A 25674-nucleotide genomic window follows, 5' to 3' on the forward strand; every position below is an offset into this window, starting at 1 on the left:
CAGTACAAAAGAACGTAAGAAGAGCCCTGCTGGATCAGGCCAAAGGCCCATCCAGTCCAGCTCCCTGTACCTCACAGTGGCCCCATCAGATGTCTCTGGGAGCATATGAGCCAACGAGAGACCTGTCTCCTGATACCCTTTCGCTGTATCTGGCATTTTGAGGTACTTTCCTTCTAAGCCTGGAGATTATATACATCCCCATCATGGCTTGGTCTTTGCGAAGACCAAAGTCCAGCTAAAATGCATGCGGGACTTCCTCTTCACCAATGACGCAGCTGTTGATGCCCACTCTGCTGAAGAGCCCCAACAACTCATTAATCGTTTTAGCAAGGCCTGTCAAGACTTTGGACTAACTATCAGCCTGAAGAAAACACAAGTCATGGGCCAGGGCGTGGACTCACCTCCTTCTATTACCATCTCCACGCAGGAATTGAAGGTTATTCATGATTTTGTGTGCCTTGGCTCAACGATCTCTGACACACACTCTCTAGATGTCGAGCTGGATAAACACATTGTCAAAACAAGTTCTCAAGACTCACAAAGAGAGTATGGCTTAATAAGAAGCTGATGGTGTATACCAAAATCCAGGTCTATAGAGCCTGTGTCCTGAGCACACTCCTGTACTGCAGCGAGTCCTGGACCCTTTGTGCATGGCAGGAGAGGAAGTTGAACACCTTCCATATGCCTTGTCTCCAACACATTTTTGGTACCACCTGGCAGGACAAAATTCCAAATAAATTAGTCCTAGAATGAGCTGGAATTTTTAGCATGTATACATTACTGAAACAGCGACGTCTATGTTGGCTTGGGCATGTCGTGAGAATGGCTGACAGTTGGATTCTGAAAGATCTCCCTTATGTAGAATTAGTGCAGGGAAATCTCCCCAGAGGCAGACCGCAGCTGCGATACAAGGATATCTGCAAGCAGGATCTGAAGGCCTTAGGAATGGACCTCAACAGATGGGAAACTTTGACATCTGAGCCTTCAGCTTGGAGGCAGGCGGTCCAGCATGGCCTCTCACAATTTGAAGAGACACTTGTTCAGCAGGCTGAGGCAAAGAGGCAGTCCTGAAACCAGCAAAATCAGGGAGCTGAACAGGGGATAGATTGTATTTGTCTTCCGTGTGGAAGGGATTGCCACTCTCAAATTGGCCTTCTCAGCCACACTAGACGCTATTCCAAGACCTCTGTTCAGAGCACGTTACCATAGTCTCTCGAGGCTGAAGGATGCCTGCTATCTGGCTTGTAACCTGCGATGGACCTTTCCTCCAGAAATCTGTCCAATCCCCTTTTAAAGGCATCTAGGCCAGATGCCATCCCCACATCCTGTGGCAAGGAGTTCCACAGACTACACAATTTGTACTGTACTGAATCTCCCAGATATTTTTATTCCTTTTTCTAAGGCAAAACAGATTTGACTCTACTCCCATGATCATCCATTTTCTGGGGGAATTCACACACTTTACAACTGGCTACAAAGAAAAGCTTGTAGGGGAAAAGTTAAACAACAATTGCAAATAGCCTATCTGATTGTTACTCTACTATTGTTATCTTAACATTATTATTTTACCATTGTTAATCTATAACAAAATTTCTCACATTCTTTACAACATATCTGGAAGTTGAGTCATGGCAACTAGACTTCTTTCTTATTAGGTTGAAACATTTTTTACTCATCCAAATAACTTCTTCAGTCTGAGGAGAGTTGGCAGGAGATCCCTGATATATCCTCCACATTAGTTTCACTCCTTCCTGGTCTGAATAGGCTCATTAGAAGGACAAAGGACTGGGAGTGAGTGAAAATCCCAATTCTGACTAAGAATCTTCACAGATATATCTTTACAACATAAGCGTCTACAAAGACCTGCATATCAAAGTCACCATCATAACAATGTTCAATATCCACCAACTTTCTCACCAACGAACCACAACGTTGATGGCTGTATACATATTTTCCATGTTATATATCCTTCTCTTATGTGTGATGAAAAAGTTCACATTAAAAAATCGTAAAGTTAGTCTTTATGGTGCCAAGGACTGGAGTCCCTGAGCCCCCTGACTATGTTTGCAGTCCTCCTTTTGCAGGTACATGAGGCTAAGCTCCTTGCCAGAGACAGCATCTCTACACATGCCTCAGTGTTGCACTAACTTAGTGTCGCATTTGGAGTTGCAGTAGAAGTTGTGTGTTGGGGTCAGCCCTGATTGTGGGATGGAGACTCCCTTGTTTGCCTTGGTGGATGACCTACACAGGTAACTGGACAGGGGTGAGTGTCCCTGTTGATTCTGCTGGACCTCTTAGCAGTTTTTATGCTAGTGACTATGATAGCCTTCTAATCTGTCTTCCTGGGATGGGACTTGGAGACACTGTTTTATGGTGGCTCTGGTCCTTCCTGGAGGGCAGAACTCAGAAGGTGGTACAGCAGGACTGCTGTTTAATGCTTTGGTTGTTGGTCTGTGATGTGCCTCATGGTTCTGTTTTGTTCCTTATGCTAATTAACATCTGCATGATATCTCTAGGAGAGTTTTGGGGCTTGGTGTCACCAATATGCAAATATCACTCAACTGTATCTCTCCTTCCCATTTAAATCTGAGGAATCTGTTTTGGTCTGGCATCAGCAATGGACTGGATGAGGGTGAATAAGCTGAAACTTAATCCAGACAAGACAGAGATACTCCTGCCCAGATCAAGCAGATCAAGGAATAAGGATACAGCCTGTGCTGGATGGGGTTATACGTACTTCCCCTGAAAACACAAAACTGTAGCTTGGATGCTCAGGTTTCAGCAACAGGCAGGAGATCATTTGTACAGTTAAAACTAGTGTACATATTAGGTGTGCTCATTTCTGGAAATGTCTGACCTGGCCATAGTAACCGGTGGGTGAGATAGGTGGGGTATATAAATAAATAAATAAATAAATAAATAAATAAATAAATAAATAAATAAATAAATAAATAAATAAATAAATAAATAAATAAATAAATCTCAATTGCATCCTATCTGGACTACTACAGCAAGCTCTATGTGGAAAGTGTCTTTGGAAAGTGTTGGAAACTTCAGCACAAAATGTTCCTTTAATATCTCCAATTTTCCTGAACAGATCTCTGGTTTTTCCTTTTCTATTATTTTCCTCTATTTCTTTGCATTGTTCATTTAAGAAGGCCCACTTGTCTCCCCTTGCTATTCTTTCGAACTCTGCATTCAATTTTCTGTAACTTTCCCTATCTCCCTTGCATTTACAGTGCTTGGTGTATTTATTTATTTATTTATTTATTTATTTATTTATTTATTTATTTATTTATTTATTTATTTATTTATTTATTTATTTATACCCACCCCTCTAGACCATGTCTACTCGGGGCGGCTTACAACATAAAATATATCAATATAAAATATATATAATCATAAAAAATACAAACACTATATTAGTTAAAAACAATTAATTTAAGAAAGGATTACCAAGATGGGGTAGGATAAGGAAAGAAGAAATAATAATTAAAAAAGACTTAGCTGACTGGAGGGAAGGCCTGGCTAAATAGCCAAGTTTTTAACTGTCTTTTAGAAACACCCAGTGAGGGTGCCAGCTGAATTTCTGTTGGAAGGGTGTTCCACAGCCGAGGGGCCACCGCCAAGAAGGCCCGGTTTCTAGTTTTTTCCTTCCGAGCCTCTCTCGGCATCAGACCCCTCAGCCATCCCTGCTGGCTATAACGGGTGATCCGGGTAGATCTGGGTGGGAGAAGACGATCTGCCAAATATTGAGGTCCCAAACCGTTTAGGGCTTTATAAGTGATCGTTAGCACTTTGAAGTCGACGCGGAAACGGATGGGCAACCAGTGCAAAGCAGGCAGAGTGGGGGAGATGTGTTGGTGTTTTCTCACCCCACTAAGTAGCCTGGCTGCCACATTCTGGACCATCTGAAATTTCTGCATCAGCCTCAAAGGCAGCCCCACGTAGAGTGCGTTACAATGGTCTAATCTCGAGATTACGAGCGCATGTACTAGAGTAGTGCGGGCCCCCTGATCAAGATATGGGCGCAGCTGGGCAATCCGCCATAGATGAAAATAGGCGGAGCGGACCACCGACGCCACCTGGGTCTCCATGGAGAGCGCCGGGTCCAGATGGATCCCCAGACTGCGAACCCCACTCTTTGTGGCAAGGGTCACCCCCCAAATGAGAGGGAGTTACCCAAGCCGCCAACAGTGGGGGCACCCACCCTCAAGACCTCCGTCTTGTCCGGGTTCAGCCTCAGCCCATTCTCCTGCATCCATTCCAATACAGTCTCCAGGCAGTGCTGGAGGGACAGAACGGCATCCACTGAGGTAGATGAAAAGGAGATGTAGAGCTGCGCGTCATCAGCATACTGGTGACACGAGGCTCCACGCCCCCTGATGACCCCCCCCCAGCGGCCTCATGTAGATGTTAAACAGCATTGGAGAGATGATCAATCCCTGTGGAACTCCGCAATTGAGGCTTCACGGGGTCAAAACCCGCTCTCCAAGCTGTACTCTCTGGGACCGGTCCACCAAGAAGGAACGGAGCCAAGCAAGCGCTAGGCCACCTATTCCTAACTCAGAGAGCCTCCCCAGGAGGATACCGTGGTCAATGGTATCAAAGGCCGCTGAGATGTCAAGGAGGACCAACAAGGAGATATTGCCCCCATCGGCCTCCCTCCACAGGTCATCCATCAGTGCAACCAGTGCCGTTTCCGTACCATAGCGCAGCCTGAAGCCCAACTGGAATGGGTCCAGAGCATTGGTTTCATCCAGAAGCGCCTGGAGCTGATCTGCCACCACCCTCCCAACCACCTTGCTAAAGAAAGAAACGTTGGCGACGGGCCTATAGTTTCCAATGTCATCCGTCGCCAAGTTTGGTTTCTTCCTAATGGGCCTAATGAGTGTCTCCTTGAGGGCAAGGGGAACCTTGCCCTCCTGGAGAGACCCATTAATTATTGCAGTGGCCCATTCTGTTGTTACAGGCCTGGCTGCTTTGATTAGCCAGGCCGGGCAAGGGTCGAGAGAAGAGGTGGAGGCCCGACAGCGATCAAACGCCTTGTCCACCAAATCTGGCGTCACAGGCTGAAAGGAATCGAGAATTACCGGGCAAGGCGGGGTACTGGACATCTCAGCTCGATCCATTGTATTTAAAAAAGGAGAAAGATCACGGCGGATGGCCTCCACTTTAGATTTAAAAAACGCTGCAAATTGGTCAGATGAGATGCTAGCGGGAGGCCCTTCACCCAGACCAATTCCGGATAGATCGCGAACTATACGGAAGAGTTCCGCCTGCTGATTAGAAGCATCGCTTATCCGGTCAGCGATGTAAGATCTTCTAGCAGCCTTTACCTTAGCCAGGTAACGGTTAGTTGCGATCCTGACAGCAATTTTGTTGTAATCCGTCGGTTTCCTTCTCGATACGCACTCTAGCCGTCTCCTTATTCGCTTCATTGCTCGTACATCCTGGGTATACCAGGGTCCTGTCCGAGTTCTGCTCCTGAGAGGGCGTTTGGGTGCGATCGTTTAAGTGAACTAAGTTGACTGAGAGATATTTTCATTCAGACAACTGCAAATTCTATATAAATGACAAACTCAGAATAAATGGAGTGGCTCTAATAAAGAGGTAAAGTGTAGCACAGGCAGTTATAGGTTGTAATGTGAGGTCTAACCAAATAATATCAAGCAGATTCCATCAACATAACCATCACTTAAGTCTATGCTCCAATTACAGATGTTACAGAAGATGATATTTAAAGTTATTATGCAAACATTGAGGAGAAAATTAATCATACACCAAAAACAAAACATGTTCATAATCATAGTGGTAGAATTAGAGTTCTGCAAAGCCAGCAATCTGTTTATTGCAAATACATGCTTCAAGCAACTGAACAGACTGCTATACATGTAGACATCAGCAGATGGTAAATGTAGAAATCAAATAGATTATTTAATCAGAAGCAGAAGATGGAGAAACTGTTTTCTTTTTGACAAACAAGATCAGTAGCAAATTGTGGTACTGATCATGAACTACTAATATCCAAAATTAAAGCTGAAAAAGAACACTAAAAGAATCTTAGTGCCAAAATATAATTCAAACAACATTCTTGATGAATTAAAAGTAATATAAAGAACAGATTTGCATTACTTGAAATTACCATGAACAAGGAGAACTGTGAATTAAAACCAGAGATATCATTAGGGAAGAATGCAAAAAGACAATCCCTGTAGTAAAAAGCAAATAAAAACCTACATGGGTGGTGGACGAAACACTTAAAATTATAGAAGATAGGCAAGAAGCAAAAAGAAGGGTGGCATAAATTGGGTCACAATCCAGTGACCTAAAAGGCCAGTGCTAGTGCGAGGAAGGACTTTTAATTACCCCTGTCCCACCCCTAATGCTGGCAAGGCTATGAAGCCCTTGTGTCATGCACCTGCCCCACCTACCCATTACTGGAGAGGAGAATGCTCCCCTTCCTTCTCAGTTGCTGAGCAGCAGGAATCCAGAGGTAGCATAATGCTTGGAAAGCTTGAAGGCAGCAGGAAAAGAGGAAGACCAAATGAACTTCAGTGTCCAAGAGCGAAGCAGGGCAAATGAAGACAGGATGTTCTAGAGATCGCTCATTAATGCAGTTGCTATAAGTCGGAGGTGAACTGTGACATGTAACAACATCTAGCTCATTATTCTGTACACTGAGCAGTCACAGCTTTCCAGCGTTTACTGGCTTGTGCTAAAAACTCAAATCTGGACCTTCTGTTGAAAGAGCATGCCTTATCTGTCAGCTATGGCTCCTTCCCATTATGTGGCAGAGGTGAAGAGATGCAGATAAAGTCATGGGAATCTTTCAGCCAGTTGATTTCTGCATGATGCATGGCCATCAAAGATATTTGTGTATGCTTAATGAAAAAGGGTTCTCCCTTTCTTGCATATTAAGCCTTTGTCCTCAGCAACTACAGCTCCAGGCTAGGAATGAGAACACTTTCCTCCATTCTGTTCTGCAACATTTCTATTTGTTCAAGCTCCTCTTTCTGATTTAATGTGGAGAATTTCTCGGCTGCTTTTCTCAACTGGCAGATGTGAGGTTGTCTGCAAGATTCAGTTGCACATGTGCATCAATTCATCCGCATCTTGGTCCAACTGTGCACTTATATCAAGAGTTCTGCTTCTTCTGTGATTGAATCAGTGTGCTCTTTGCTAACCTGCAGGGAAGGAAAGAGGAGGAAAAAGATACCGCCATGTTGAGCATTCCAATCAAGGCTGAGAAAGCAAAATCATAAAAATGGCAGACAGCCAATACAATGGTACCACTTTGGAAGACAAAATTATCTAATTTGGTACCGCGAAACCTGGGTAATCATTTTGAATGGAAGAATTTTTAAATCATCCAGCAGTATTTAGACTTCCTTGTTGCCAAGTCCATCTTTCCCGTAAGCAATTAGTTCATTGTGCTGATTTCACAGCTGCAGTTTTGTTTGTGCTGCCTCTTGCTGTACTAGTTTATTGTACTTTTTGTGCAATTAATAGCATGTTGTTGTGTTGCTAATGTTTTTTTTAAAAACCAACTAAGTGCAAATGGAAAGCAAATTAATATTTTACAGTTATTATGCCTTAGCTTGCAACGCCCACTATAACAGTTCCACAGCTGTCTGGCTGAAATGCACAGTATTCACTAAGCATATCAGAGAGTATTAACATAACACATTTTGCAGATCAAAGCTATTTTTCATAGTCTTCATCTTTTCAGTAGTAATCACAGATGTTCCTTGAAAATTGCTAATTTATTCCTTTTGGGGAGAGATGGGCTTCTTCCCAGTTCACCTTGGTATAAGTTCAGCAACGAAAAATCCCTCCACCCATGAAAGCAAGTCTTCAAAAGCCTTTGAATAAGTCTTGGAAAAATTCATCAGAGGATAATTCTGCTCCTAGGGCTTTAATCTCTAAGGAGCTAGCTCAATTCATGTTGATCACAGCTACTTGATTTGCGTTTCTGCACCAGCAAAAGGCTCCTATTGTGCGTTATTTTAAAAAAAAGCATTTCAGAAGCATGCTTGAAGAAGATGAAATCAATAGCTTCAAAACGTATCAGAATCACAGTTGTTTAAAATGTACAGTAGAATTAATTTAACCTTTTAATTCCTGCACAACCCAGCAGGACTAAATCTCTTCAAATGCCAACTAAATGTGCAAAATTATGTCAAACAGTGGCTTACAAGCTTGTATCTTTTATTGAGGATATTATTTTGGAACTTCAGTTCCTAGTACAGTTTGCATTCTGCAAGTACGGATAATTCCTGGGTTCTGTAACACTATCTGTACTCCTCTCTGTCCCTCCAGTAATTCTTAGGGTCCATCTGTTTCTCAACGTTGTTACAGTCATGCTGTCCATTAAACAGTTTAAGGCAAAGCCATGCATACCCTCCCTTCAAGTTGGGGATCAACCGATCAATTTATTTTTATCCCAAATCAGTATGGATTAATGTGGCCCTAATCCAGACCCTAAATCCTGACTGAGATTTGGAAATCCAGACTTTCCTCTGCAGTATTTCCTTCCTTTCCAGCAAAATTCTGAAAGATGCTATTCTGCACAGAAATCATAACAACTGTATGCAATTTGGTATTGCTTCCATTACAACCAAAATCAAAACCAACCACTTCCCAACCTCTAAGAAATACCATGCAATTTCCTGAGAGATTTATCAGAGGATGGACATGCCATAGAATTTAATTCTGAGGAGAAAAGAGTGATTTTCCCTCACCCCCTCAGTTTTCCTTCGAGAGAGAAAGGCTATGAGAGTGCTAATAAATATCCTACAATCTTGCAGGATGAGGGCAATAATTTTGCAGTTTACTGTCCAGGTGAGAGCGGGCATCCCTCTGGTGTTCTATTCCTGAGATTGTTGTTGCAGAAGAGTGAAGTGACGTTACTGTGCAGCAGTGCAAATCAATATTCTAAGGGCAATTCTAAAAATGGGGGGAGACCCAAACAATAAATTGTAAATTTGAAAATGGACTTTGGATCAGCACCAGATTTGGCACAGATGTAACTGGCAGTCAGTTCTTGCTGTTTGCCAAATATGGGGGACCGTGGGTAAATAGTTTTTGAGTTTTTTAAAAAAGTGAAGCTCTTTTATGCCCATGTAGAAACAAGCAATCTTAAATATCCCCAGATTTAAAAGACATCAATAACCAATTCCACCTGTCTTGTCACTATACAATTGTTTGGTAATTAAGAAAACTCCAAAGCAAGTCACAACCACAACCATCTTAGAATTGCAGAGCTGGAAAAAAACGTAGGCATCATCGAGTCCAGGCCCTGTCAGGGAGACATAGCGGGGAATCAAACTCTCAATCTCTAGTTCCACAGCCAGATACACTGAGCTATCTAACAGTTCATAAATGTTATGTGCTATCAAGTCACTTCTAATGTGTGATGAATTTATGTGTGAATGGTCTCCAGAATGTCCTATCATTAATAGCTCTCCTCAGATCTTGGAAAGCAATAGCAACTCATGTTAGGTTCTTTGCCCTCCTACTGCCTCCACAGCTAGCAATATTGTCTTCTTCAATAGCAGGTCTTGCAATCTAAGAGCTGTGACATCTCCACTGAGGCAACCCAACTGGACAGGTCTGTATTCTCATTCTGTGTGCATGGTAGGATAGTCTCAGTTTACTCATTTTTGCTCTAGTGAGAGTTTAAGCTTGACTTAACTGAACGCCCACTTTTCTGCCGTTCTGGCTGTCTGGGTTATCTGTATGGCCCTCCTTCAATATTATATTTCAAATGATTTGATTTTTGTCACTCTCTTTCTTCACTGTCTTTCTTTCATTAATTTATGGGCACTTTTAACTTTAGTTTCTAGTGACAATCTTTGCTAACTCCGAGCTCTCACTTTTTAAAAATTCCAAAAGGCTAGGAGACATCTTTTAGAAAACATGAAGATAACAAGTCTGTAAATCTTTTGATCCAATATAGCTTTTCTTCCTTGGGTTGCCTATCCTGAGGAGTGAGATTAGGAATTGGAACATAGTTTTCTAGTCTGCATTCTGTGGGGTGGATGTGGCAACATTAGTTTACTTGAGAAGTTAAAGGGTGTGTATATTTCTCCATTGTATCTGTCGCAGTGACTCACAGGTTTGCTTCATTATTTCATTAAGTCCAAAACAGTCATTCAAAATATTTTGGTATGGAGAGACTACAGTCACACTACTTATTTCTCTACTTATTTCTGTCCCCTCCCAGCAACCATAATACATACCATGTATTCATAAATGTGGGATATTGTGCTTCTGTATTTATGACTGAAAACACCAGGAAATGGACTGATGTTTTTGCACAATACTGTGCCCATGTACAGGCAGGCTAAGGGAATCCAGGCTACCCTTTGCAAAGATGGCAGTTGCAGCTTCCCTACCCTAAATGAAGCTGCAGCCTCCAACTTTGCAAAGGGTAGACAGTCTCCTTTTTATATGACGTGGCTGGGAGGCCAGAAGGAGATCTCGGCAGCAGTGATTAAGGTAAGGGGGTGTCGGTGGGGGTGGGGGAAGGCTAAGGTAGGGAAAATAAGGGGGTGGGGTTATGCTGTAGGTTTGGGTGGCTGTGGGTGGGTGGGGGCCTCTCTGCCATTGATCAGCTGATCGGTGGCTGGTAGGCAGAATGGTGTTTTGTTGTTTTTTAATAGGAAGGGGTGTCAGCAGGGCTAGGGGAGTAGAGGGGGCGGCAGGGGTGTTTTTTAAATAACCTCCCCACAAATCAACAAATATATTCATTATTCGTCATTTCATGGGGGAAACTTCATGCTTCGTGAGTCATCAGGTTTTGATGACTCACAAAGCAGGACAACTCACCAAAATGGTGAGTCATCCCCATCTCTAGCTATGACCACCAGTGGCAGCTGTCCAGCTGGCCTGCAAGATACCTTATTGAGCTGATACTATTTGCACTTATTGAAATATAACCCTGATAGTTGCGTTCTGCTTGACTGCTGACATAGTGTTGTGAATATTCGGACAGCCATTTACTATGTACAATTTGGCATCCTTTTTCCTGCTGGTAATGCAGACATGATATTGTGCAGCAGTATTGAGACATTATGTTTTGAATCATGGGTACAGAAGCACGATATTCCACATTCATAAGCAGGAGGGTTGTGGGTTTTTTTTTTTAAGAATTGGATCACATTCTGTATATTGGTTTTATAATTTCATATTAAAAGTATACCCAGAATTAAAGACGTAAAATTTCCAGTAATTTTGAAGACTTTAGGAACACAAAATGTCTTATGTATAACTTGGCTTTACATAAAATTGTAACATTAAACATATTTAAAGTAAAGTTAAAAGTTTAATTTACTTTTAAAAAATGTTGTTCATGTCACGAACCGTAAGGAACCCGAACTGTAGTTTCATTTAGCCAGTTTTGGAGTAATGTGAAGAAAAAGTAAAAACAGAAGAAAACATCAATATTAGGAAAATTAAACAAAGAAAATTCTGTTTCATCCAGTCCTCTCCTGCCCAGCTTCAAGCAGACAGAAAACACCCATTCTCACAGAAAGAAAGAAAGAAAGAAAGAAAGAAAGAAAGAAGGAAAGAAAGAAGGAAAGAAAGAAAGAAAGGTGAGGGGAGCTGATACCAGAGTTGATTACTATATGAGAAATGCAGTCAGTTTCATTTTATGAGTTAGTGCTGAGTTTCAGTTTTAGTTTTTATTTCTTCTGCTTCTTCATTTTGCTATAATTGATTGCTAAAACCTGAAGTTTGTCTAGATTTAACCAAGCTTTGCTACTCATTCACACTTCAGTTTATCCCTTGATCTGGTGTGAGTATTTTCCAAGATTGACCGGGTTTTGACACATGATGCAGAAGATGGTAGAATCTGAAGGAGGCTGGAAGCAAGATAACTCACAGATTGTGCTGTGCAAAGGGATGTGTTTGGCAGAATACTGGACTGCATTCTTGGGCCAAGTTCCTCATGATGTTCTGCATTCTACAATACTGGCACGTCCCTTTGCACCATCAAGTCTGAAGTGTGCTGCTTGTTTTGTAGTGCAATCAAATGCAACACTAGTGCTGCTATTATCATACCTTTGCATTCATACCTTTGAAACGTGAATCCAACAGATTTGCCGCAGCATTAATTGGATGGCAACAATTTTTTACCTCTATCTTAGTAAACGTTTCACTTTACTTTCCTCTGTACTTGTAAGTGGATGTACACTTAGTTTCGCAGAAACAATTGCTTTTCTCTTGGCCATTTGGGCAGGAAATTTGAAAAAAGTACATTGTCTGGTTTAAATGTGGTGACTGCTGAGGAATGTGTTCACTGCTGAAGCTTTAGAATTTTCAAGGAATTCTGCAACTGAACCCAGAGGACATTCTCAACAAACACTGTGTGCCTTCCACTTTAGGCGCTTTTATCCTCAATTATTTGCATGTGCTTTTTAAAAAGCAGACTTTCAAGAGTTCACCATCCCACACTACTGAGGTTTACTGCAGAGCTTCTGCATTACTGTTTTATTCTTTGCATTTATTTTTCTTCTTGCTTCTTCTTGAAGATTGTAGGCTACGCTATGAGTAGCTTTTACATAATTTTTCTCTTTTTACTTGTTTGTAAATCTTTTGGAGGATGTCCAATTTCATGATCTTGTTAGGAAGCAAATTTAGCCCACAATTTACACATCCTCTTGCAGCACTTTGTGGTTTTTTACATGCTGTCAAGTTGAAACCAATTTACAGTGACACTAATGGGCCTTCCAATGTAAATGAGATGTTTAAGGACAGGATTCACTAAGTTCACCTTCATGTGGTTCTTTCACTGAAGCCCTGCTCAAATGAGAGAAATATTTTCTAGTTCTTCTAATACTTTCTATTCCTCTGTTGTACTGAACCATGGTCACATGGTTGTTGGGGGTTTTTCGGGCTCTTTGGCTGTGTTCTGAAGGTTGTTCTTCCTGACATTTTGCCAGTCTCCATGGCCAGCATCTTCAGAGGACTGGAGTAGATGCTGGCCAGAGACTGGCAAAACATCAGGAAGAACAACCTTCAGAACATGGCCAAAGAGCCCGAAAAACCCCCAACAACCATCAGATCCCGGCCATGAAAGCCTTCGAGAATACATGGTCAGGTGGTTTATATCCAGGATGAACATCCCAAGAACAGTATTGATTTGTTTCTTCCTCCTATTTGAATTGTTATGGCTGACTAAACCTTGGTATCAGTTTATTTTCTCTTGCTTCAGGGGCAATTTAGCTTATAAATTCATTGATATACAATGGTACCTCACATTACGACGTTAATTCGTTCCAGCGAAATCGCTGTAGAACGAAAACGTAATGCGAAAATAAAAAGCCCACTGAAACGCATTGAAACCCCTTCAATGCATTCCAGTGGGCTGGAAACTCACTGTCCAGTGAAGATCCTCCATAGGGCAGCCATTTTCAGCGGCTGTCTTTCGAGGAATCCGTCCCTAAACACAGCAGGGAGCCATTTTATTTACCCAGTGGCCATTTTGAAACCGCCGATTAGCTGGAGGAAAATCGTTGTTTTGCAAAGAATCAGTTCCCAAAGCAGGAAACCGATCTTTGCAAAGCGAAAAAAAACCCATTCAGACCATCGTTTTGCGATCACAATTGTGATCACAAAAAGATCGTCGTAATGCAGTTTCGTCGTAATGCAGGGCAATCATAAAGCAAGGCACCACTGAATCAGAAACAAACCTCCCTCCAAGGTAAATAACTGCATGAACAGGCTTGCCTCTGCCTCCCCCCCCCCCAGACAGCTTTCCTCCTCCTCTGTGCACTCATGGCAATTGTTTCGAGCCCCTTGCATTCTGGTCACAACAGAACCCTATGTGTGTGTTCGGGGGAAGCAGACTCACACATTGTGTGTGTGTGTGTGTGTGTGTGTGTGTGTGTGTGTGTGTGTGTGTGTGTGTGTGTGTGTGTGTGTGTGTGTGTGTGTGTGTGTGTTCCGCAGTTATACCACTGGCTGGGAAAATCTCTTGATTTTGCCTCTGTGTCATGTACCAGGAAAAAAAGGCAATGAACTAACTGGGGGATGAGCAGAGAACATTCCCTCATGTGACCAGGGCCTGAGTGGAGATTTGAATTCAAGTTTCCTAAATCCTAGTAAGTTACTTTATCCACTATAACACCCTGGGTATCCAATATGTGGTTACTTCTCTGACATGGTCTCCCAGGACACTTTCACATTACTCCACTGTCAGTCAGCAGAACAAATCCTTCTCCACTCTCAGTTTTCTTTTTGCAGAATCTCTGTTCTGTCTTGTTTCAATGCTTCTGTAAAAACAACCTGGCTGAGGCGTTCTTATCACAAAGTTTATGATTTCTTTTCCCCTCACATTAGTCTATCCAGCTGTAAGTACCGCAAGACACGGTGCTTTGTTGATTTTTTTTCTTACACTGAATTCATTATGTGTTCATGTTCTGACTCTAAAACAGGACTGCTCAGAAAATGTCTGCTGGGGGAATGGTGTGATGGCCTTAGTAATTTAAAAGCTTGCTACCAGTATGCATTTTCAGCCATAGACAATGGAGTTCCAGAAGAATATATCACTTTCCCAAGAGGTTGGTCATTTTTTTCTTGTTATCAGGTGTCATTTGTCTGCAAATAAAGGTACTGACTCAGAGCAGTTTGTGAATGCAGGTTTTTTTGAAGGGGACAATGTTTGTTTACTTGAATAATGCATTGTAGGTGATGGTGAAAGAAGAAGAAGAATGTTGGGAAAAGCTGCTAGCATTTTTTTTCAATATCCCCCCCCCCCCCCGATCCATGAAGGATGTTTAAATCTCTACAGGACATACAAAGACATATTTGCTATCCTATTAGCATTGGAAGTGCATATTTCATTTGACAATATTTGCAAATTGCATTTTTTTTCTCTCAAAAGAACCTGCAGTGTGGAAATGCCTTCATATGCTAGATTTTGGTGTCACCATTGCTGATGAAAGAGAAAGAATACATAGTTTAATGGTTTGCTTCTCAGTAAACACTAAGCTGTGGGGGGGTGATAAAGTGTCATATTAGTGGAGGATGAAAAAATGATTTATGCAAGAGTTATAAAGATAAAGTAACAGTTAAAATATGAATCAGATTTTGAATTTAAATAAATTTAAGCATACTTCTGCCTTTCAAAGAAGTATACTTTCAGCCCCCTTTTTGTGTGCTCTGTACTTTCTTCCAGTCCCCTGAAGCCTAGTCATTCTGGAAATCATACAGTCCCTCAGCCTCTGTTGGGGTGATGTTTAAGGGAACTCTATGCAAGGCTATGTGCATGCTGAGCATGCGCTCTGCAGATGACCTATCACCCCTCCCCAAGATCACCTCAAGTGGGTAATGCCACCAGTAGAAATGAGACACCTCATCCAGAAGATAATTGCTAAGGGTGACTATAGGGGCAGCAGTCTCAATAAGAAGTGCATGAGATTGTGCAACACGGTAAATTAACATTCTATAAGGCAATTTTTAAAAAGTTGCTGTTGGAATTTGTATTGACTGTATATATAATTAGAGCTCTGTTTTTTTGAAAAAAAAACACCAAGTTTATGCATGTTGGATATTGTGCTTCTTAATCCACAATTTGAAATGTCAGTAAATGACCTAATATTGCTATGCAACATTATGTTAAGTTTCCAATAGGAAAAATGATGCCAAACTTTTCATAGCAATAGGCAGCATGAATGTTGATGGCATCAATGTCAGCAGTCAAGATGGTCTAAAGCAGTGGTCCCCAAACTTGGGCCTCCAGATGTTCTTGGTAAAAATGTAAAAGGTAAAAATGCAGCTACAGTCAAAGAACATACAGGTTCCTGGTGGATGGTAAAGGCAAGAATGGGTTTTAAGTATCCCAAACTCTCTTAAAAAGCCAAACAATTGTATGAAGAAGTTTTATATTTTATTTAAAGATGGTAAAAAAAGAGCAAAAGAGTTGCAAAAACACTCTCAGTTGGAAAACCAGTCAAAGTAGTTTTGGAGCAAATAATCAATCAAGAGCTTGAGGAAAGAGGCAATACAGGGCAAGCACAAGAGAAAATAAGAAAGCTAGCTAAATGATTTTAGTACTTACACTCTTCAGCATATCTTCAAAGCATTTACAAAGTGTAGAACAGCAAATGAACATAGCACTTCTCCTGAGAGATAACTAAGATAACTTCTGACCCATTTTTTTTAAATACTTAAAGCTTCTACTTTAGGATTTTCCTATAGGATTTTCAATCAGGCATCAAGTTATCTCAAACATTTAGAAAGGAAGAGCAGATTCTGCCCTTTCCCATCACTCAACTGAAAACCATCTTCCCAATTAGCTCATTGCCCTAGAATGGGCCAGCCTGTCTTGGAGGCCACTTTCACAATGATAAACTGCAAGTGTTACTCTCTTCTAATTTCTGCTAGACATTACGCTCGCCCATTTCTCTCACCCAGCCCATTCCAGGCACTGACTACAAACTCTGAATTTTCCAAAAGGAAAACTAGAGTCCATGATCTTTTAAATTTCCAGTTTCTTAAAACGTAGCAATATTCAACCATTTCCTGGCATTTTGAAAGTACAATATTCCTACTGTATTTGTAAATGGGAAGTTGGGTTTTTTTTATTTTGGGGTGTTTTTTTTGTTCTGAAGAATTGAATAGTGTTCAATATACAGTACATGACTGAGTTAAAAAGAAGAATGTACCAAACTCAAAAAGGCAAGCTAACCTGAAAATGCTGAGAGGTAAGAAAAATTACTGCTGTGACAATCACAGAAGTGGTACTTAAAGAATTCTCTCTTCTATTGATCAAATATCTTTAATATATATTCAAGCCCTAAATTAGGTGTAGAAGAGGATAGTCTCCTGTCACCAATACTTACGGTTTTTTTTTTCTTAAAAAGGCAAACTATATATTGTTAAATAGTATGGTTAAGTGTGTATATTCATCTTTTTTAGTGGGTCTGAATTAGGGTTTTCACCACTTTTTACTCTTCACAAGGGTACTGATGCCTACAGATGACAGATACAATTTTCTCCCATCAGTAAGAACTACATGGCAGGAAGCTGCAATATTGAATTGCCAGATAGCTCAGTGGTTTAGGCATCTGGTTGGGAGTTTGATTCCGCACTGTGCCTCTTTGATGGCGACTGGATTGAATGATCCATGGGGTTCCTTCCAAGTCTGCAGTCCTAAGATTATCATTAATGGTGGTGATTGTTTTGCCCATGCTGTAACTATAGAATATGGCCAGGAGAAATGACAGAGAATTTTGTTTTGGTTTCATTCAGAATAATTTTTCAAAATGTCTTCATGTACTAGCTCTAGTGTCTCGTATCAAAAGAGTAACTTTTCCGAATTTCTCTTACTACAGAGAAGCTGAGTTGCAGCCATAGTAAAGGAAAGTTGAGAATGGGTCAGTGGTACCTCTAGTGTACTGACATGCACCAACTTGTTAGCTTCATGAAAAATGTCCTGTGTCAAAATTTCTCTGAAGGAGGCATATTGAGGATAAAAGTCAGGCTAAAAGCCATGGATGATGGCACTCTCCCATGAGGATTCTGTCATGCAGAGTTGAACATTCACTGTCAGGTCCTTATTTATAAGGAAAAGTGTCAAGCATTCATTTTGCAAAAACCGAAATCACACCACTGCACACAATTGCAATCCAGCTCAGGCAATGTTAGAAAAAGTGCTGTACTTCTTGACATCATCTATGGTAATTTGGAAAAAATTAAGTGGATTTCAAGCAGAGCAATTACCTGCATGAATGTGGCTGTGATAAATATAAAAAGTAGTCAATGCCAGTAAAATAACAGGGCCATTGTAAAGTGTGTGTGAGGTGGGGGGGGGGGGCTTGCAGTTAAATTGAATGGAACTTTAGAAATGCCTTTGTGGGAAAAGTAATTAAAGGGAATAATACAGGGAGTAGATGCCAAGAGAAACAATTGAATTAACTGGTGCTTACTTTTATAAATAATTCATGCTCATTGATGAGTTCAGTAAATGGACAGTGAAAGGAAGGTTGAAAATGTAGTGTTTCAGACCTGGTCCTTGTTAGAGATGCAGCCTGCTCAGCAAGCGTCAAGCTCCAAATCAGGAATGGAAAATGATGATACCTGCTGCTCTAGACACAGAGCTTGGAGAGTGTATTTTGGGGGACCACAACACCCGGAGTGGTGTAGTGGATACAGTGATGGACTAAGACTCTGGCAAACAGGGTTCAATTCCCTACTTTGCCATGGAAACTCACTGAGGGAGTGGAACTGGTAAAATCACTCCTTATATATCTCACTTTCCCTGAAAGTCCTATTAGGGCTGCTAGAAGTGGGTTCTGACTTGACGGCACAGGGCACACACACAAACAACATCCAGAAGTTATCATAAGTATCCTGAAACTTGATCTGCTTGTGAACAGTTTATTAATATTTACTAGGAATCAGCAGCAGCCTCCTAACTTGGTTTAAGCCAGAAAAAAGGACATCCAGATCAGCTGACCTGATCCTGGGTCTCTGATGGTATCATGCATTTCTGGATCTCAGTGGGGCAAGAGACATACTTGTGAATGAGGAAAGTGCACATGGGTTTGACCTGGGGTAGGGCAGGGCTACCCATTCGACAGAACATTTTACTTCTGCCAACAGCCAGACAACAGCCGTTACTCAAAGGCCAGCAGGCAGTGGGACTGGGGCCCCCCCACAAAGAAGAAAAATGGAAGGGTGGTAGGGAGAAAAGACAGGCCCTAATTCACTAATTCTTTTTTTAAAAAAATATTTTTATTTTTGAAAAACACCATAACAAAAGTATGCAAACCAAAGAACATCTAATAACACAAAACAACAAAAACAATTATGCAAATCGTAACACACTACTTCTGAGGCAGCCAGTCAAAGTCTAGGCAAGAGCAATGTAGGCCACAATATAGTATGCTAGATCAGATAGAGAAAAAAAGGAATTTCTAGAACACTGACACTAGCTGTTGATGCAAATCTTTCACCATCATGCAGCTGTGCAAAATGGCTGGTAGAACATCCACAAGGGGAAACATAGTCTGTGCTCTCTCTAGTTGGTTGCATTGTTCAGAGGAGATCTTGGTCTTTATTCACCTTCTCCTTCAGCATCATCAGCTCAGTTTTCCCTCTATTTCAATTTTCTCAGGTCACATTGCTGTCTGTCTTTGGTGGGGGGAAAAAGCTTTTGAACGTCACAAATGCCAAAATGAAGCATCTACTGGAGTGTTGCTCTGTCCCACAGGTGATCAGCTTCATCTTGTAGTCATTCGATAGTTGTTCAAATGCATTGATCACATTTATGAAAAAAACAGAGAACCTCAATAGCTACTTTGTGGCATTATTTAAAAAAACAAAGTGGAGACTATCCGCTGGGACCTAGACCACCACATTTGGGCAGTTGATCAGATTGAGATGTCCACTGCACCAGCTTGTCTGGTTATATTACATCAGTTTTAGCCTGTTTCATCATCTGAGGTTGACAAGGTGCTAGATCGCTGCCAGGCCACAGCAACCTCCCTAGACCCTACCCCGCCATGGCTTTTAAAAGCTACCAGGGTAATAATAATGGAATGAGCTACCTCTGTCATAAATGGATCTCTCTTTGAGGCTTGGGTTCCACAAACCCTCAAGGAGATACTTATCTGGCCCATCAAACAACAACAACAACAAGAACAACAACAACTTGATGGCGGATGATTGTAACAACTACTGTCCTGTTGCCAAAGTTCCTTTTTAAAGCAAGCTAGAGGGTGGTGACTGACCAGCTTCAGGAACACTTGGATGAAACCAATACCCTCTACCCATTCCTGTCCGGGTTCAGGCAGTGTCATGGCGTAGAGATGGCATTAGTCACTCTGCATGATTATTTTCTGAGGGAGGCTGATGGGGCAAAAGGTCTCTTCTGGTCCTTCTCAACCTCTCAGCAGCCTTTGATGTTGTTAAACACGATATCTCCCTGGGGGGCTCTCTGGATTGGAGTGGCCTAGCTTTCTCCTGGCTCTGATCCTTCCTGGAGGACTGCCCTCAGAGAGTGCAACTTGGGGAAATGATCTCCACCCCTTGAACTCTCCATTGTGGAGTCCCTCAGGGATCAATCATCTCCCCATTGCTGTTTAATATCTATATGAGGCTGCTGGGGGAGGTCATCTGGAGACTTGGAGTGGCATGTCACCGATACACTGATGACATGCAGCTCTATCTGTCCTTTCACACTTCTGTAGAGGATGTCGTCCTGTTCCTTGAGTGCTGCCCGGCTGTGGTACTGGAGTGGATGAGTGCCAATAGATGAGGCTGATCCTGGACAAGATGAATGTCTTTTGGATGGGTGCTCTGGCTGTTCGTGTATTGGGTGCCTCTCTTTCCTTTGGGGTGCTGCTCTCTGCAAAGGATGAGGTTTATTTGCTTGGGTGTCCTGCTGGACCTAACACTATCTATGGACACTCAGACAGAGTCTGTGGTTTGGTCCCTTAGGCTTCCTTCCACTTCCTATGCCTGGGCAAGTATAGGAAGATGGGGAAGCCTGATCCAAGTGATCTCCCACCCCCACTCTCATTGCAAAGGCAGTGGGGGTAGGGGATCACTTGGGTCCCACTTCCCTTATCTTTCTCTGCCCATGGACTGTATATAAAAATGACCCAACAAACTGACAAATTGATTTATGGTTCATTGGACCAATGGCTGGCAATTTGTGGTTCATCAAGTTTGATGACCCATGAACCAAGACAAAATGCCTCTAATTCTAACCTATAAAGTCCTAAACAGTTTGGGATCTCACTACCTAGCACAGTGGTTCTTAACCTTTGTTACTCGGATGCTTTTGAACTGCAACTCCCAGAAACCCCAGTCAGGTCAGCTGGTGGTGAAGGCTTCTGGGAGTTGCAGTCCAAAACTCCTGAGTAACCCAAGGTTAAGAACCAGTGGCCTAGCAGAACGCCTGCTTCCAACAGGATCTGCCCATCCTACAAGAACATCTCAAGCAGAGAATACTAACCCCCAGAGACAGGCCCAGAGGGAGAAGACAAGAAACTGGGCCTTCTCGCCAGTCTCTCCTCAGCTGTGGAATAAACTTTCCCCTGCAATTTCATTGGCTTTTTCACTGGTGATCTTTTTAAAAGTCATTAAAAACCTGGTTATTTAAGCAAGCATTTCAAAACCTGTGATACAATTTTGTTTGTTTGTTTAATTTGTATATTGCTCCCCATCAGCGCTGAGGCATTACTCTGGGCACTTTAGAATACAAAACAAAACAAACCCAAAATAATGCTAAAACTATTTAAAAGCATTATAACAAGTAACCAATAAAAATATGCAGTGTTTAGCCTCATTTTTCTCTCTCATAACAATGCACTTCTAGTATGGGATTGAGAAATCATAGAATCATAGAAGAATGGAGTTGGAAGGGGCATACAAGTCCAACCCCTTGCTCAATGCAAGAATCCAAATGAAAGTATAGCTGACAGATGCTTGTCTGATTTTCTCTTTAATGTCTCCAGTATTGGATCACTCATCACCTTCCAAGGAAATTGGTTCAATTGTTGTACTGGTTAGGAAGTTTTTTTTCTATTATTCAACCAAATTCCAGGGAAAAAAACTGTTGTACTAGTTAGTATGTTTTTTCCTGATATTCAACCAAAATCTTGCTTTCTGTAACTCGAGCTCATCATTGCGTATCCTGCACTTTGGGATACTTGAGTACAGCTCCTGCCCCTGCTCTATAGACCCCTGAGGCCTAACCAATACCGAATAGAGGCTAACAAATTCTTGATGTGATTTGGAGGCTAAATTTCTATTAATGCAGTCTAAAATAGCATTTGCCATTTTTGCAGCCACATTGCACTATTGGCTCATATTCCGTTTATGAAACTACAACATTTCCAGGATCCCTCTCCCTTGTAATTGAACCCACTAGCCCCCCTCTTGTAACTGTGTGTTTGGTCCCACCCCCACCTCCCCAATGATAGAAGTTTGTACTTAACTCTGTTAACTTTCATTCTTTTGTTTTCAGGGCTTGAGCTTATCAAAATCTTTTTTAATGTTGTTACTGTCTTCTGGGGTATTAGCGATTACACCCAATTTTGTGTCATCCACAAATTTCAGAAACATTCCCTACATCCCCTCATCCAAGTCATTCATGAAAATGTTGAAGGGTGTTGGACCCAGGACTGAGGTTTGTGGTGCCTCACTTGTTATCATATTCCAGTTTGAGAAGAGTCCATTGATAAACACTCTCCGGGTATGATTCTGTAACCAACTGTGGATCCATCTGATAAGTGTTCTATCCAGCTCACACCTAGTTAGCTTGTTAATCATCAGAATATCATGAGGCACTTTGTCAGATATACTACATTTGCAGCGTTCTCACCATCTGCCAGTGAGGTTATCCAATCAAAAAATGAGGAAAGATTAGCTTGGCAGGATTTGTTCTTGGCCAAATCCATGTTGGCTTCAGTTATTACAGCATTGTTTTCAAGATGCTTGCAGAAAGACCATTTTACATTCCACTCCAGAATTTTCCCTGGTTGAACAGTCTGTAGTTTCCCCAGTTCCTCCTCTCTTTTTTTGCCCTTTTTGCAGATAGACTGATCTTTTCACTCATTCAGCACTTCACTCATCCTCCATGGTTTCAAGAAAATAATGGACAATAGTTCTGAGAGTTTTTTTAAACCAGTTCCTTCAATACTCTCGGATCCTGGAAATTTGAAATTGTTCAAAATAATAAGGATTTCCATGACTCAAATTTCTTGAGGGAGCCAAATTTGGCAGAATTTGCCTCCCAAGAGGACAATTGAACTCTTCCATTGTTACCACATTGTGTCACTGAAATTCTTACCATTCATTTTTTCAAAAATTTCCTCCACATCTTTTCCTTGATTGGGCCATCGGTAACTTTCAGTGCTATCAGAGTCAGAGTGCCTGTGCATAGCAAGTGCTGAGGAATACAAGGTAGAATTGCACACATCCCCAAAGGTTGTACATAAATTGCACCAATTTCTTGGCCACTATGAGAACAGAATGCCTGATTAAGCTTACCTGATCTAGCCTGGCTCTTTACATTCTTCAGATTGTAGGCCAAGGCAAACTGTGAAATAAAACCTTTAGAGTATTGGAAAGTAAGTATAGCAGTACAAGAGCAATTCTGATTTGTCGATTAAGCCTTCTGAAACTCAGAGTGATTACCTGAGCAGACATCCTCCCTTGTAAAGAAATCACATCCACCATTGTTTCTAAGTAGACAGAAGCTGGTGTTTATTTGAGGAATTGTGATAAGAATGGTGAAATATGTCCCAGTTCTCTCAGACTAAGTTGGAGATGTCTGGAGTCATGCCTACCCCTTTCATCTATAGAAAGCAAAAGAAGGATGTCTCCTCCTCCTTGGAAGGACAACAGAAAGGTATGTGAGGGAAGGAAGTGATATCAGCAGCCTAAGAATAGCAATGTAAGGTTATATGAAGCACAGGTCAGAGCAGGTAAGGGCCAATGTAGGGAGAAGGAAATGAGAAAAGAAGATAGAGTGGTGATATGATAACACTTTTCAAATACTTGAAAGGCTGTCATACTGAGAAGGGGCAGGATCTGTTCTTGATCATCCCACAGTACAGGACACTCAACAATAGGCTCAAGTTACAGGAAGCTAGATTTCAACTGAATATCAGGAAAAAATTCCTAACTGTTAGGGCAGTACAACAATAGGACTAACTATCATTGGAGGTGGTGATAGCTCCTACACTGGAGGCATTCAAGAGAAACTTAGACAACCACCTAGGAGATATTCTTTGATTTGTATTCCTGCATTGAGCAGGGATTTGGACTTGATGACCTTATGGCCCCTTCAAATTTCATTATTCTGTGATTCTATGAAAACTAAGAAGGTCATCTGTCTTTATTCCCCATGCAAAGACATACATCTTGTTGAACATAAGCTGAGTTATATCCGGTCACTTCCAACACAGGGGAAGGGAGCACCTATTTGTAGAACAAACTTGAAGTTTCTGGTTTCTCTTCAAATGGTTTTGTTGTTGTTGTTTAGTCATTAAGTCATGTCCAACTCTTTGTGACCCCATGGACCAGAGCATGCCAGGCCCTTCTGTCTTCCACTGCCTCCCAGAGTTTGGTCAAATTCATGTCAGTAGCTTCGATGACACTGTTCAACCATCTCTCCCTCTGTCATCCCCTTCTCCTCTTGCCCTCACTCTTTCCCAACATTAGGATCTTTTCCAGGGAGATTTCTCTTCTCATGAGATGGCCAAAGTATTGGAGCCTCAGCTTCAGGATCTGTCCTTTCAGTGAGCACTTAGGGTTGTTTCCTTCAGAATGGATAGGTTTGATCTCCTTGCAGTCCAGGGGACTCTCAAGAACCTCCTCCAGCACCACAATTCAAAAGCATCAATTCTTTGGCCGTCAGCCTTCTTTATGGTCAAGCTCTCACTTCCATACATCACTACTTGGAAAAAACAATAGCTTTGACTATGCGGAACTTTGTTGGCAAGGTGATGTCTCTGCTTTTTAAGATGCTGTCTAGGTTTGTCATCACTTTCCTCCCAAGAAGCAGGTGTCTTTTAATTTTGTGCCTGCTGTCATCATCTGCAGTGATCACGGAGCCCAAGAAAGTAAAATCTGTCACTGCCTCCATATCTTCCCCTTCTATTTGCCAGGAGGTGATGGCGCCAGTGGCCATGATCTAAGGGTTTTTTATCTTGAGCTGGATTTTTTTTTGGCACTCTCCTCTTTCACCCTCATTATGAAGTTCTTTCATTCCTCCTCACTTTCTGCCATCAGAGTGGTATCATCTGCATATCAGAGGTTGTTGATATTTCTTCTGGCAATCTTAATTCCAGTTTGGGATTCATCCAGTCCAACCGTTCGCATGATGTATTCTGAATATAAGTTAAATAAGCAGGGAGACAATATACAGCCTTGTCGTACTCCTTTCCCAATTTTGAACCAATCAGTTGTTCCATATCCAGTTCTAACTGTTGCTTCCTGTCCCACATATAGATTTCTCAGGAGATAGGTAAGGTGATAGAAATCCAGCTTGTACCTCTGGGAGTTCTCGGTCCACATACTGCTGAAGCCTACCTTGGAGGATTTTGAGCATAACCTTGCCAGTGTGTGAAATGAGTGCAATTGTATGGTAGTTGGAGCATTCTTTGGCACTGCCCCTCTTTGGGACTGGGATCTAGACTGATCTTTTCAAATGGTTTAGGTCCATGTTAATGGCGAATGGCTGTCAGTGGCTAGTAATGATTTTACAGGTCTTGAAGCTTTAAGAAAACCAAAATTATTTTTAGACTCTTTTTATAACTCCTCAGACCCCTTATGTGCTGCAGCTCCTAGCCCTAAGAAGATTCCAGCTTGGATTGAAAGACCCCAGTCCTGGTGTGAATTAATTAATAATTACCAATTAATATGCTGAAAAAAGGGATACTAATATTTAGCAACACCCATGTTTTTACATGCATATTAGTGAAAATGGCATTATTTCAGGTAAAATCTTTCTTGTGATTTTTGGTCACTGAGATATAATGCCACGTGTACTTTAAATTTAACTTTCTTCTTTTTGCTGCTTCTCTTATCTCTACAGAGAGCGTTTGCTACACATAAAGGTTCTTACAAACGCTAGGTGTCAGGATTAATCCTGCTGCGAAGATATTTTTGTTGTTATGACGCCTGAAGCAGAGAGACCATATGAAT

At 41.6% G+C, this 25674-nt stretch overlaps 1 long non-coding RNA gene across 1 annotated transcript in view; it reads right to left on the reverse strand.

The window, feature by feature from the left end:
- Nucleotides 1-5603: 5603 nt before the first annotated feature.
- Nucleotides 5604-25674, reverse strand: part of LOC144584186 (uncharacterized) — a 76390-nt gene continuing 56319 nt past the window's right edge. The window contains exon 2 of the long non-coding RNA XR_013538283.1: nt 5604-7187. This is a non-coding gene — a long non-coding RNA (uncharacterized LOC144584186). The remainder of the gene's footprint in view (nt 7188-25674) is intronic.

The sequence above is a fragment of the Pogona vitticeps genome, chromosome 8, assembly GCF_051106095.1.
Source record: "Pogona vitticeps strain Pit_001003342236 chromosome 8, PviZW2.1, whole genome shotgun sequence".
Lineage (NCBI taxonomy): Eukaryota > Metazoa > Chordata > Lepidosauria > Squamata > Agamidae > Pogona > Pogona vitticeps.